Raw genomic sequence first — 12,497 nt, 5'->3', positions numbered from 1 at the left:
AATATGCTCAGGGTTGATTCAGTGTTGAATCAGGGTTCTGATCATTGTTTGACCAGCATGATATCCATCGTCATACTTTAAAGGTATGTTTCAGGATGAATGCTGCCTGGGAGGCCTCTTCTGTGACTATAGCTGCAGTTCTATGTCTACCATTACCTCTGCATCCTTAATCCTTGATCACCCTTAGGTCTGGGATTTCATGCATAATTATCAAATCAAAGTATTTATTTGTACCTAACCACACGTCAGGCTCTGTGCTAGACGTTTTAGGGAATGCGGAGAGAAGAAAGAAAGGTGAAGCATCACTTTATTTAAAAACTATTATGTACCAGATTCTATATTAGATGCTAACGAGATTTGCAGAAACCCAGCATCTTGATTTGTAGTGTTCTTCATGAAAATCTGCACCCCTCTTTCCAGTCTCTTATGCTTATTTGATTGTCTCTTATGCTCAGACCCAGAGAGACTGGAAACAGAGGGTATAGATTTTCATGAAGAACATTAAACAGCCCTGGGAAGTCAAATAGAGGCTTCAGTTACATTTAGTAGCTGCCAGAGAGGGTTGCCTCCCAGAAACCAAAAAGTTATGCAGGAGGGAGCTGATGCTGTTAAACCTAAATAGACCACACATTTGAAAGTGAGGCCTCTTGTTCACTGTGGAGGATAATATCAGGTTTACTTTTCCCCTACTGGGTCTCCTGAATTAGAATCCCTCATTATTCACATCTGATGCCCTTTCTTCTTTGTGCTTGTAACAGAGAATTCTAATTTTAAAATAATTAATTTTAAGAGCTAACATTTTAAACTTTTGATGTTCTTATTTCAAGTTTAGAAATAAAATTCTAAAGTCTTAAGACCTTCAGTGTATACTAAACTTGAAGTGGGGTAGCAGGAATTCTGCCTTAATCTCTAGAATATCAAGTCTACCCTTTGAAACTTTCACTTGTAGATTTCTCACTTGGACTTTAAACTGCCTGAGGGCAGGAGCAGTGTTTGTGTTTCCTGGCCGCCTGTCCCCGGTTTAGCACAATGCTCAGCTCAGCAGACACTTAAGAAATGTTTGCAGTCGGGGCAGCGGCCACACGTGTAATCCCAGCTACTCAGCTGGCCAATGCAGGAGGATCTCTTGAGCCCAGGAGTTCGAGACCAGCCTGGACAACATAGTGAGACACCATCTCTAAAAATATGAAAAATAAGTAAGTAAATACTTCCACTTAGTTGTAGAAGAAAGTGAGTGAGGGCTAATGGAGACTTTGAAGAGAATTTAACCCTCTGGGCCCAAGCAGACGACAGGAGAGCCTATGAAATGTGAAGGTATTTGGATGGTAGCAGAATGGTGGGAAATAAAGATGTTAAAATAGCAAGAGACACAAAGACACCAGGGACACTGGGCCGATTCTGCTGCCAGTGAGCAGCCCTGTGGGTTTTGCTCGGGGGAATGGCGATGTCATGAAATCTGTGTTGTCTTTTCTTTTTTCTTTTTCTTTCTTCTTCTTTTTTTTTTTTTTTTTTGAGACAGAGTTTCACTCTGTCGCCTGGGCTGGAGTACAGTGGCACAGTCTCGGCTTACTGCAGCCTCCCAACTCCTGGGCTCAATCGATCCTGCCACTTCAACCCCCTGAGTACCTGGGACTACAGGTAAGTGCCACTATGCCCAGCTAATTTTTGGTTTGTTTTTTTTTTTTTTTTTTTTTTTTGGTAGACACAGGGTTTTGCCATTGTTGCCCAGGCTGGTCTCGAACTCCTGGGCTCAAGCGATCCACCCACCTTAGCCTCTCCAAGTACTGGGATTACAGGTGTGAGCCACTGCACCCAGCCAAGGTCTGTATTTTCTAAAGATAACTACGCTGTAATTTATAGAATGCATAGAAGGGAGATAAGAAAATCAGGAGGCTGTGAAATCCCGGCGAGCCAAGCCTCTGTCACCCACTGTGTAGAGCGTGGAGCAGCGTCAGAAGACAGTGAGAGAAGTAAGCTCACAGCTTCGGTGGCCGGCGGCAAAGGACAAGAGCCACCGACGCATTGGGACCTGAGAGGCTGAGAGAGCAGGGATGCGGGTCCCGGAGGGAGGGAAGTTGGGGGTTGCAGCTGGATAGAAAGGAAGATACAGTTGAGTTTTTGACCTGTTGACCGGCCCTGGTGGTGGGATACCCGGTGAGGCTTGTGGCCTGCATTGGGCATCCTGGCTCACAACTCTGGGTGAGGTCAGGAGCAGAGGTCCAGCTGTGGGAGGATTGGCACAGACGTGCTTGTGGGACTCCTCCTTGGTCCAACTCTTAACCCTCAAACTACGCCATCACCCCCGTGCTTGCTCCTCGAATGCCCAGGCACTCTCATTCCTTCGTCACCAGTTGTTGCCTGGTGGGTTTGCTCCGTTTGTCCTCACAGGTTGGCTGCCCTGGAAGGAAACTCCCACTCAAAGATGCACCGAGGCTGAGACCCAAGGGAGGCCCCTCTCTGATTGGACAACCTCTTGATTGGACAACCTCACAGCCCATCAGGGTCATCAGGCATTTCTTGCACTGTTTCAGGTCCTTTTTATGAGCTGCGCAAATGACTGTTCCTACCACCACCTGCCCCCACCTGGGACCCCAGGCTTCCTGTTAGCCTGTGTTTCCTGCCTCAGACCTGCTTTGGGTTTTGCCTTGTGGCTTTTGACAGAGAGCTGACAGCCAGTCATCCTTGCCACTGGGTGCTTCTCTCCAGGTTAAACGCTGTGTTTACCGTGAGCCCTAGGGACAGGTCCCTGGTATTTTAATCACCGTCAAACAGCAACCTGAGGTTTTAAAAGATGATCTCATGGCACTCTGTGAAGTTTCTGCAACTCTGCTGCTTTCTCTGTTGGTCATTGCCTTTCATTTTTATATTCTTTTTTTCTGATAAGTTGTTTCATTATTAATAAGTGTTAAATTGCACTGTGTCTTGCTCCCTTCTATAGTGAAAGCTATTCTTCGCTTGAGATCACAGCTTAGACTTTCTTTGAAATTCCCCAAGAGCTTAACACAGGGCTTTGAACACAGTGGGCATTTAATAAATCCTTGATGATGATGTTCAAGTTCACACGTTGGTCTTTAACTCTCTGGCGAGGTCAGAGGACCATCTGTGCTCGCTCACATATGTCAACCACAGACCCAGAAAGCAGCCTTCTCCAGGCAAGTTGCTCCTGTCTCCTGGGCTGTGTGATTCGAGGCATGTAATCGTAATCCTGAGCTGTCAGCAGGGCAGTGATTGGTTTCCAGGTTTCAAGTCCATGAAACAGGTAGCCAGGTTGAGGAGAAGAATATTTCCAGGAAGTTAGAAGACCTGGTTGAGTCTTGGATCTTCAGTGACTGATGCTGTGACCGTGAGACACTCACTCACCCCAGGTGGGTCTCAGTTTCCTCGTCCGTAACATGAGGAGTGGGACACAGTTCTCTCTGAGGCGCCCTAGCTGTCAGGTCTCTGAATCTATTACTGTGCCACCATGAGGAGATGGCTATCATGTGAGTTCTTCTGCACGGCATTGACATGTTCCCATATACGAGGGTGGCTTTACACATTTGAGCATGGCAAAGTTTAAATGGCCCCTCCTTCAACTAAAAATAAAGACTTTTCATACATAATTTTTAGCAGAATGTATACAAACGACTATCAAAATGGAAAAAAAAAAATTATACAAGACTTACATGATTAGTTCAAGAGAATTAAATATGCAAAATGCTTGGTTGTTGAAAAAATACAGGAAAAAGTAACTTATTAAATGAGGACACTTTTATGAGAGAGATAAAAGATTGGCGGTAAGAATGAGCTAATTAAATTGGCATTTATGTTTCCTTCCCCCTTCTGGGGGCTCCACTAATCCTGGATCTCTGACTGCGGAAATAAACATCAATGCAGACGTTTAGAGGAAGGGGGAAAGGACAGCATCATTAATCCTTTTCTTAAGGGAAAGGACAATAAATTTCCAGTTATAAATATAAAAAGGCATTAAAGAGGGAGCTTCATCTCTCATTACCTTCCTTTATTTGCTGTAGAGAGGACCGAGGTAGCACCAGAGCCTCAAACACAGCTTTTGAGGTTTGAGCTAGGATAGTGTAAGATAGGAAAGGTATTTATTTGGCTATGGGAAAAGTACATTTATTCACCAAGTTGCACAATAGGCAAAAATGAAGTAAATTGTCATCCTCTTACCTGCCCTGCGCCACACAGCTTTGCCATAGAACTTGAATGTTTGTCCAACTGTTCGTTTTTATCTAGCTCCCTGACTATGCTAGGAACAAACTTAGAAGCAACATTTATTGGCTGTGATGTGTCCACTGCAATTGTGTATGCGTGCTGGCCTGAGTAGAGAGCACTTGCCAGGTCACTTCACTCATCCAGAGACAGCCCAGGGGCTGCGGCTGGCACAGTGCGTCACCTCAAGGTGGATGACTGTGTCTAGGGTGCTTGCAAGATCAGTGTTGGGACCAATCACAAATACCTGTGTACTGTATGGTTACATCCGTGTGAAATGTCCAGAATGGGCAGATATATAGACACAAAGATCAGAGGCCTCTCTAGGCTGGGGGATAGGGGAAGGAATGGGAGTGATTGCAGATAGGTTCAGCGTTTGTTTTTGGAGTCATGAAAATACTCTAAAAATGATTGTGATCATGGTTGCATGATTTGGTGAAAACATTAAAAACTATTGAATTGTATACTTTATTTATTTATTTATTTATTTTTTTTTTTTTTTTTTTTTGAGACGGAGTCTCGCTCTGTCACCCAGGCTGGAGTACAGTGGCGCGATCTCCGCTCACTGCAAGCTCCGCCTCCCGGGTTCGCGCCATTCTCCTGCCTCAGCCTCCCGAGTAGCTGGGACTACAGGCGCTGCCACCTCGCCCGGCTAATTTTTTTTGTATTTTAAGTAGAGACGGGGTTTCACCGTGTTAGCCAGGATGGTCTCGATCTCCTGACCTCGTGATCCGCCCGTCTCAGCCTCCCAAAGTGCTGGGATTACAGGCTTGAGCCACCGCGCCCGGCCTGAATTGTATACTTTAAATAGGTGAGTCGTATGGTATGTGAGCCATATCTCAACGAAGAAGAATGCTCAGAGTTTGAAACTAGTGGCTCACGCCTGTAATCCCAGCACTTTGGAAGGCCGAGGCGGGCGGATCACAAGGTCAGGAGATCGAGACCATGGTGAAACCCCGTCTCTACTAAAAATAGAAAAAAACTAGCCGGGCGCAGTGGCGGGCGCCTGTAGTCCCAGCTACTCGGGAGGCTGAGGCCGGAGAATGGCGTGAACCCGGGAGGCGGAGCTTGCAGTGAGCCGAGATCTGGCCACTGCACTCCAGCCTGGGTGACAGAGTGAGACTCTGTCTCAAAAAAAAAAAAAAATTTATTCAATAAGAGACATTTTTTCCCAAAAGGTTGAAACCAGTTTAATTTATTCAATAAGAGACAGGTTTTCCCAAAGTTGATTTTGGCTGTTCTTCTTTTGGGATGGGTTATGGTATCAGTATTTTTATTTAGAACAGGTGACTTTAAATCATTTCATAATTTATAATATGAAACTATCAAATGTGTAGAAGAAAAGGAATAACCAATGAAGAAAGTGAATTTTTGCAGTTTGTGCATGTTTATTAGATTTTTTCCCATAAACTAATAGTAAATGATCGTCCATTTCCTAAGTCTCTACAAACTGACAGCAGAATAATAATTAGAAGAATGAGCAGGAAGCTTAGAGACCATTAAGTCCAGCTGTCTTTCTTTGCAGATAATCAGATAACAGAGTAAGGGATGTGGGAAGGGTGAGTTGGAGGGAGGACTCAAAGCCCTGACTTCAGCCCATTGCTGTTGAGATGGATCACCCTAACACTCTGAGGCTGCTTCCTGGGTCCATTCTGTTTTGCCGTCATCTATGTCCTTTGCCCACCTCTGGTTTGAGAGGTCACAGGGAAGTGAGCAGGGGCCAGCAATAGAAGGAAGACCTTGTGGGCTGGGAATTTTCAATCTGAAACTTTCTTGTGAAATTTTAAATTCTCCTTTTAACATGTAAGTTACTATTGAAGCCTTTAGGAAATAACTTATTGTCACTTTTGTTAGTGACTGATAGGTGCAGAATCCCCAATTTTGTCTGTTTGTTTTTATTTTTTAACAGAGTCTCTATCAACTAGGCTGGAGTGCAGTGGTGCAGTCATGGCTCACTGCAGCCTTGAACTCCTCAGCTCAAGTGATCCTCCAACCTCAGCCTTCCTTGTAGCTAGAACAACAGGCACACACCACCATATCCGGCTAATTTTTTAATACTATGTAGACACAGAGTCTTACTATGTTGCCCAGGCTGGTCCCAAACTCCTGGCCTCAAGTGATCCTCCCACCTCGGTCTCCCAAAGTGCTAGGATTACAGGCATAAGCCACTGCGCCCAGCCCCCAGTTTTGAATTTAAATAAATTGCAGACCATATAACTCTCCAAGTGTGTCCATGACAAGGAATTTGTTTTTTAATGAGAGGAGATCTCTCCAAAGCCTGGGTGGATTTCATTGGGTAATTTTATCTGGCTGCTTTCTCATGAAGACAGGTAGATAAGGGTAAATGTTCCAGAAAGTGAATATTTTACTTTGGAGATGAAGAGGACTAAACCAACCCTCTAAAGGGTGTTTTTAAGGCCTTAGATAGGATCAGCTTCATCTCAGATTTGTCCTTTTAAATTAGGTGATTGAGAGGACAAATAATTTTTCTAAATGGTGCCTTCTGTTAGGCCTTCTTTTTCCCATGTAGAGCTGGTCTTAACTTGTAAATTTCATCTTAATTTCTTTTTTTCCTGTTCTCTTTTTTTTTTTAATCCTCCCAGCTTAGTAATATTCAGAGTGCATATAGAGTATAAAGTAACCCAGAATTCAGCACTCCCAGTATAAAAGATTGCTCCTTTCAGCTTTGACATTGTTTGTGAAGAAAATCCATGCAGTTTTAAGCAGAAAGAGTGGATGGGACATTTCTTATAAAGGCAGAAACCAGTGACAGGAGGAAAACAAGAACCTCCAACAATTCTCAGACCACATAAACTAATTTAAATAGACATGATGCAGTGTGCCACATGGTCAGAAATGTGAAGAATTCTTAGGGTTGACATCGTCACCAGTCAACAGGACTCATAGGAAATGCTAAGTGCCGGTCCTCCTTCAGCCCTGTGTTACACTGTGTGAGTGCCTGACTCTGGGTCCAGGGCTCAGCAGCACAGTCCTCCTGTCCCAAATGCTTATTCCACAGACTCATCTGTCTCAGCTCCTGCCTGGAGAGAAGACAGCTCCTACTCTTCCTACTCAGTTAATGTAAAGTAATGAACAGTCCTAGAATGAGTCCAGATAGCTTTGTACACTTGTTAATAAAAGTGTAAATAACAGACTCTGGACTGCATTAGCACTGTGGCTGTTATTGATGATATTTTCTACACACTTTACTTGGCAAAACCGAAAACCTAAAGACAGGTTTGGTTTTGTGCCAGCTGGCTCACACTCTAAATTGGCATTAGAAGGTGTTTGTCACTATGGAAAAATCGACTGTCCCTTCATAATGCCCACCATACTCTAGAGCCCAGGTGAAGAAACAGCATGGCAGGGGGAGATGGAGGCTCTGGGTGGGGCCCCTGCAGGGCCCTCCGTGCTCACCAGCCCACCTGATGTTGGAGAACTGAGTTGGACAAGTCATTTCTGCTGTCTGGGTCTGTTTTATCTGTACATTGAGTGGTTTGGAGTCATCTCCAAGGTTGCTTCCAACTCTAATGCTCTTTGAGATTTATTTAAACATGGAGGGACCCCTTGAAGGCACCTGAAGGTCACTCCCAAGCTCTCTTTCCATCAAGGGCCTCCCAGCTTGTCCAAGCATCCAACATCATGCTGTGATCCCTTTTTCGTTTGCGACAAAACAAAGCACACTGAGGAGTTTCTTACTCAGTGTCGGTAGATACAGTGTTCGAGGCAGCACAGTGACTGTGTTGAAGATACAAGGCCTCCTCCGCTGAGCTCATGTGCCCGTTCTGGCTGATGTTGTCCTGAATACATCTGGAATCTGTGAAGTGTTATTTTCACTGCATCTTCTCTTTCTTCTCGGCCTGAGTGTCCTAAACCATCATTAGGCCCCTGCCGAGGTGATGGTTGTACTGTCCTCTGATCGGACTCTTTCTTGGGACAGGTGTCCTGAGTCACCTTCTGAGGCCCATGTTTTACAGCAGTTCCTAGAGTGAGTCATGTCTTTGAGTAAACCTTTTTTTTTTTTTTTTTTTTTTTTTTTGAGACGGAGTTTTGCTCTTGTTGCCTAGGCTGGAGTGCAATGGCACCATCTCGGCTCACCGCAGCCTCTGCCTCCCAGGTTCAAGTGATTCTCCTGCCTCAGCCTCCTGAGTAGCTGGGATTATAGGCGTGCGCCACCATACCTGGATAATTTTGTAGTTTTAGTAGAGACGGGGTTTCGCCATGTTGGTCAGGCTAGTCTTGAACTCCATGTTGGTCAGGCGAGTCTCAAACTCCTGACCTCAGGTGATCTACCTGCCTTGGCCTCCCAAAGTGCTGGGATTACAGGTGTGAGCCACACTACACCCGGCTGAGTAAATCCATTTTTAGAGTCATAAAAGATCCAAGGTAGAGATCTCATTCAGCCCATTCTCTCCCCGGGCTTATTCTCTATCACTTTATAGACCCGGAAACTGAGGCTCAAAGAGACTAAATGCTATCTACAAGAACTGATGAATGTTCTAGATCCCAAACCAGTGCCCTCACCATTACACAGTACTGCCTTTATTTTTTATTTTTATTTTTATTTTTTTGAGACAGAGGCTCACTGTGCCACTTAGGTTGGAGTGCAGTGGTATGATCTCGGCTCACTGCAATCTCTGCCTCCCAGGTTCAAACAATTCTCATGCCTCAGCCTCCCGAGTAGCTGTAATTACAGGCATGCACCACCACCTCTGGCTGATGTTTGTATTTTTAGTGGAGATGGGGTTTCACCATATTGCCCAGGCTGGTCTTGAATTTGTGGTCTCAAGTGATCCACCCACCTCGGCCCCCAAAGTGCTGAGACTACAGTCATGAGCCACCGTGCCCTGCCTGTACTGCTTTTAAAAACACACATCTGCTTCATGCCTTGGAATAGGGCAAGAAAGTAAATAATAATAGTAAAAATACATAAACAATTTTACTTTATTATAAGGGCTACAAAAAGTCTATGATTATAATGACAGAAGTACAGTCTTGTCTTTGTAAATCACCCTTTTTGGTTAGTTCAGAGAAAACTTTAGATAGGAATCTTAGGCATATTGCTGGGCTCCATTGTATACTAGTTTCTTTATCTTCAGGTGGGAAAAATGGACCTGGCTTTTCCTCTCTCACTGGAATATTGTGAAAATAAATGTGAAATAATGAGTTGGATTTTTCCAGGCCTTAGAATCATTCCAAGGATCAGGTGTTTTGTGTAGAATTGCATTAACTCTTTTGATTTCCTGCTTATCAGATAAGGCTTTTAATACATTTGATTTATGTATTTTTATATTCATGGTGATATGAAAGGTACATTCTGTGTTTTGATACAGTGTTCCTAACTTCATTGGTTATTCGATATTCATGAACCTTAAAAATACTCAGATAGTGTGGGTTGGGGCTACTCATGTGATTATTAAAATGGTGATTTGAGACAGAATCAAGATTCAAATTTTTAAGGTTTTATATACCAGGATGAAGATATGGCTGATATCCTAATCCAATGTCTGCATATGTTATTATAACAATGCCTTTGAAACTGAAAGAAAGGCAAAAAACTGGGGAAGAGTAGTATCTGAGCTAAGGAGTTCCTACATTATTTGCTTTTACATTTCCAGGCCTTTATAAACCCATACATTGGGCTGAGCATGGTGGCTCATCCCTGTAATCCCAGCTCTTTGGGAGGCCAAGGCAGGCAGATAGATCACTTGACGCCAGGAGTTCGAGATCACCCTCGCCAGCATGGCAAAACCCTGTCTCTACTAAAAATACAAAAATTAGCTGGGCGTGGTGTCACACGCCTATAATCCCAGCTACTCAGGAGGCAGAGGCATGAGAATCACTTGAGTCCAGGAGATCAAGGCTGCAGTGAGCCAAGATCGCACCACTGTACTCCGGCCTGGGCAACACAGTGAGACCCTGCCTCAAAAAATAAAAATAAAAAATCCCGTACATTGTATTGGTACTTGTACATAGTATTATTAAACCCTTCTTTAATTAATTAGTAAAGTAAATGCCATGGATGATTATTATGAACTAGAAAGTTTCCCATTTTAATCGAACTAGAGGTGTAGAGAATATAATGGGAAAGGCATGAGTGCCGGTAAGTCTGTAATTATAACGTACTTAATACACTAGACTGTACATGCTGCGTGCCGGCAAAACACAGCATAAACACCATTCTGTAGACCTTGGTTCTCACGTGTGGTCTACAGACCCACTCAAGCAGCAGCATCTACTTCTGAAAATGCCCCACCCCTGACCTGCTGGATCAGAATCTGCATTTTCACACGATCCCTGGGTGATTCAGTTGCTTGTTGAGTTTGAGATGCACTGACTATGCAGCTTTCAATTTTATTTCACCCCATTGGCCCATGAGAGAATGTTATACGGTCCTATCTAATGTGCATAAGGAAACGATCTACGAAACTGAGGCTGCTGGAATTCCATCCTGTGCTGAATACAGTTCTCCTTTACTATTCCCCATCCCCCCAAAAGTTGTTTTACACGTATTGTCAGTTTGACAGAGTTTAAGGTCTGTTCCATTTGGTCTGCTCCACCTGGCTTTCATAAACTTGATTGTTCCCACTTTGATTTTATGCCTGAAGATAATTTGCAATCTTACAGTTCCTAGAGTTCTTGTTTTATTTGGAAGAAATGCCCTTTTGCAAATTAGTGATTGCAAGAAAAAAGTAAGACCATTAACAAAGAGCAAGAATTGCTTTTTGGGGGCTAGCATTTAAAACCCCACGAGGGGAAATTCGCTTTGATTCTCTTCCTTTTTGTTCTAAGTGGGAAGTAGTATAAAGGAGATCTTGTTCATGTTTTAGGAAAAAAACACTGTAATTAAGAAGGGAACTCTTGTTAATATAGCCATTTTCATCCTGAAAGTCATTTTTATCATTCTCAGGCTATCTAATAAATTTCAGTTGTCTTAAGAATAATTGAACACTGCCAAGTCTTGCTATTTAAAGTCACTGGGGATTATGTAGATTTTGTTTCCTTCTCTCAAGTTTTCTAATAAGCTAAGGAAAGCAGATTCAGTTACTTGGTGGCCTTGACTCTGCACCTGGCAGGTGCGCCTGCTTGCCTTCAGGTCAAGGTGTGCGATTGCAGAATGTGTGATCCACTGCAGGGGATGCCAGGGTGGTGAGGTGAGAATCCTGGAAGGTGAAGATTTACTCATGGGCCACTTTTCTCTTCAGGCCAGGTAGGGCCTGTGTGAACCTCTGCACTGCTGCAATCTGATTCTACTTCAAGTGGTTCAGTCCTGTTGATTTCATCTAGAAAGGAAGGAAAGGATAAAGAGACTGGAATATACTAGACAGAAAGGCACTCTTTCTTTTGCAAATCCATGGGCAGAGCTAGCTATCACCTGCCTCTCTGAAGATATCCATGTTCCCTTAACCTAACAGCATTTGGCCACTGAGGCCTTTGAATGCCCACTCTAGAGAGGAAGTTAAAAGGAGAAAGCATGTTTGCCTCTGAATCCCACACAGGCCATCCCTAGGCCCAGCCCGCACTGAGAGGCCTCCTTCACCATGGAGTATAAGAGCATGAAGTCCAGCGTTGGACAATCCTGGGCTCAAATCCCCGCCCTGTCACTTACTAACCATGTGTGGGGTTTGCTAGACCCCATGGCCTGGACAGCCATTGTCAGGAGATTGGGACAAGGAGGAGGCTTCTTGGAGGATGTAAGAAAGAGGATATCTGAACAGAAGTCACATGGGAGGAGAAGGGTAGACCTGCCTAGCCAGTGTCACTAGCATGAACCAGATCTTGGAGTGAATGATGTCAGAAGAGCCCCTACTCAGAGCCCCTCCGTGTCCACCCTCCAGGATATCAGTAGTTCTCAAAAATGGCGGTAGGGAGTGGAGGATGGACCGAATTCAAATTGCCTAAGGAGGAGCTGTTTTAGAAGACACTCTCCCAGGCTCCTGCCCTCTCCTCCTGGGGCACACAGGTAGCATAGTCTGCAAGTTAAGTACTTTACTAGTTGAGTAGTTTACTAGTTGAGAGTTTGGGTTCTAAGCCAGCCACACTGGAGTCAGAATTCTAGCTCTTCCCTTGCTAGCTATGTGCCCTTTGCCCAGATACTAAGCCTCTCTTATCCCCATCTCCTCATCTGTAAAATAATGATGATAGCAATTGTAACAATTGCATGGGAATGTTATCAGAATTGGGGGAAATAATCTGTGCAAAATGCTTGGCATGATACCTGTCATGTAAGGAAATGCTCAGTGACTGTAAAATTTTCTTTTATGACTGGAACCTAATTTTATTCA

At 44.0% G+C, this 12,497-nt stretch overlaps 1 protein-coding gene across 5 annotated transcripts in view; it reads left to right on the top strand.

The window, feature by feature from the left end:
- PIP4K2A (phosphatidylinositol-5-phosphate 4-kinase type 2 alpha) overlaps positions 1–12,497 on the top strand; it is a 176,985-nt gene that overhangs the window by 111,898 nt on the left and 52,590 nt on the right. The gene's annotated exons all lie outside the window — the stretch shown is intronic.

The sequence above is a fragment of the Macaca thibetana genome, chromosome 9, assembly GCF_024542745.1.
Source record: "Macaca thibetana thibetana isolate TM-01 chromosome 9, ASM2454274v1, whole genome shotgun sequence".
Taxonomy (NCBI): Eukaryota; Metazoa; Chordata; class Mammalia; order Primates; family Cercopithecidae; genus Macaca; species Macaca thibetana.
The sequence above is the reverse complement of the archived record's forward strand: the minus strand, read 5'-3'. Positions and strand labels throughout refer to the sequence as shown.